The sequence below is a fragment of the Peromyscus leucopus genome, chromosome 1 (genome assembly GCF_004664715.2).
Source record: "Peromyscus leucopus breed LL Stock chromosome 1, UCI_PerLeu_2.1, whole genome shotgun sequence".
NCBI lineage: Eukaryota > Metazoa > Chordata > Mammalia > Rodentia > Cricetidae > Peromyscus > Peromyscus leucopus.
Window position 1 is genome coordinate 6257404 of NC_051063.1, and position 2265 is coordinate 6259668.

General features: G+C 43.2%; 1 pseudogene; it reads left to right on the plus strand.

Annotated features, from left to right (window-relative positions):
• The first annotated feature begins 901 nt into the window (after positions 1–901).
• LOC114703504 lies at positions 902–1804 on the plus strand (annotated as a pseudogene).
• Positions 1805–2265: the final 461 nt, after the last annotated feature.

Here is a 2265-nt window from a genome sequence, read left to right on the forward strand (position 1 = left end):
CAGAGATACACGGCCGGGTCCCAGGTGGAGCTCCAGGAGTCCAATCCATGAGAGAGAGGAGGGATTCTATGAGCAAGGAACATCGAGATCATGATGGGTGAAACATACAGAGACAGCCAGGGCAAACTAGTGGGAACTCATGAACTGTGGACCAATAGCTGTGGAGCCCCCATAGGACTAGAGTAGGCTCCCTAGATAGGCGAGACAGTTGTTTAGCGTGAACTGTTTAGGGGGCCCCCTGGCAGTGGGATCAGGATCTGTCCCTGTGCATGAGAGGGCTTTTTGGAGCCCAGTGCCTATGGTGGGACACCTTGTGCAGCATTGATGCAGGGGGAGGGCCTTGGATCTGCCTCCACTGAATGTTCTAGGTTCTGCTTACTCCCTATGGGAGGCGTTGCCTTGGAGGAGGTAGGATTGGGGGAGGTGAGTTGGGGTTGGAAAGGCTGGGGAGCTGGAGGAGGGAGAAGAGGGGCATCTGTGCTTGGTATGTAAAGTGAATAGAGGATTTCTTAATAATAAAAAAATTCAGACCAATAATTTTTTGAAGTAAAAGCTTTCACTGAACCTGGAGCTCACAGTCTTATGTAGATGGTCCCTGGAATCTGTCTTCTTTCAAACATCTACCACTTCTTAGGTTACAGAAGTGAGCAGACACCAAAGATTTAAACTGGCACTGAGGATCAGAACTCAGGTTCTCAGGCTTGCAGAAAAAGCACTGTGCACACCAAGTCACACCACCAGCCTCCTGGGAAGACTTTTGTTCATATTTTGAGAAGAAATACTGGAGTCTTTCCACAGAAGGCAGTGGAATATAGATAATATTAAAATGTGAATGCTCTACTTTTGCCTGAGTCAATAATGCATTCTTTCTGTGCCTTTTGGTATTAGGATCACCAAGGCAATGATTTGGGGAGGAACTATTACTGAGGTCACCCAGTTCATCCTCCTGGAATTCTCAGATTTCCTCAGAATCACAACATTGCTTTTTATTACATTCCTGCTCATCTGCTTTACAACTCTGACCTGGAACTCATCTTTCATTGTTTTAGTAAGGATTTCTTCATATATTTCTTCCTAGTTTTCTGTCCTTTATAGCCTTCTCCCATGTCACTGTCATGGTTTCCAAGATCTTCTCCAACTTCTTTCAGGAAAAGTAGACTATTAACTTTATGGGAGGCATCACTCAGTACTTTGTCTTCTCCACTATGGGGCTGAGTGGATCTTGCCTCATGACATCCATGGCCAATCACATGTATGCTGACATTTGTAACCCACTTCTCTATTCATCAATCATGTCACCCCCTCTGTGCTCAGATTGTGCTGGGATTCTATATGGCTGGACTTCCAGGTTCTGTATCTCACATGTGTACTTTGAGCTTCACTTCTGTGGATCTAATGTCATCAGGCACTTTTTCTGTGGTATTTCCCAGCTGATAAATTTATCCCTCAGTGAGGTTTTCTCTGTACAAATTCCAATTACCTTATTAACAACAATCTTTGTGCTAGCAGAATCCTTAGTTAACATAGTATCCTATGGCTATATCATCTTATCCATCATGATCACATCAGTTAAAGACAGGTCCAAGGCATTCAACACCTGTGTTTTTCACACAGCAGCTGTTTGCCTCATATACTTTTAGGATATTTGTCTGAGTTCCAGTTCTGGGGCTTCTCCAGCTTCAACAGATTTGCATCTATCTCCTACACTGTGGTGATACCCATGTTGAATTCCTTGATTTACAGTCTGATGAACAAGGAAACCAGAGATGCTATGAAGAGGTTGTGGAAGATGGGCTACTGCTAAGGTCAAAGATTCTGAGATTTCTGACCTATTCATCTTATAAAACATCTTAAAGCTGGGCGGTGGTGGAGCACGCCTTTAATCCCAGCACTCGGGAGGCAGAGGCAGGCAGATCTCTGTGAGTTCGAGGCCAGCCTGGGCTACCAAGTGAGTTCCAGGAAAGGCGCAAAGCTACACAAGAGAAACCCTGTCTCGAAAGACCAAAAAAAAAAAAAAAAAAAAAAAAAAAAAAAAAAAAAAAAAAAAACCCCAAAAAACAAAAAAAAACCCCAACATCTTAACAAAAGCTTGATGCAGAATTTATGCTAATACAGACCATAGCTGATCCAAACATGATATCTGTTAGTCTCTGAGGTTCATCTTTCTTCCTGTCACATCAGAAATGGCCCCATCCTCTACCATTTACCTATCATATTTGTGAAATATCTGAATTTAGAACTTTTGCTGCTAAACTGGAAGATTCT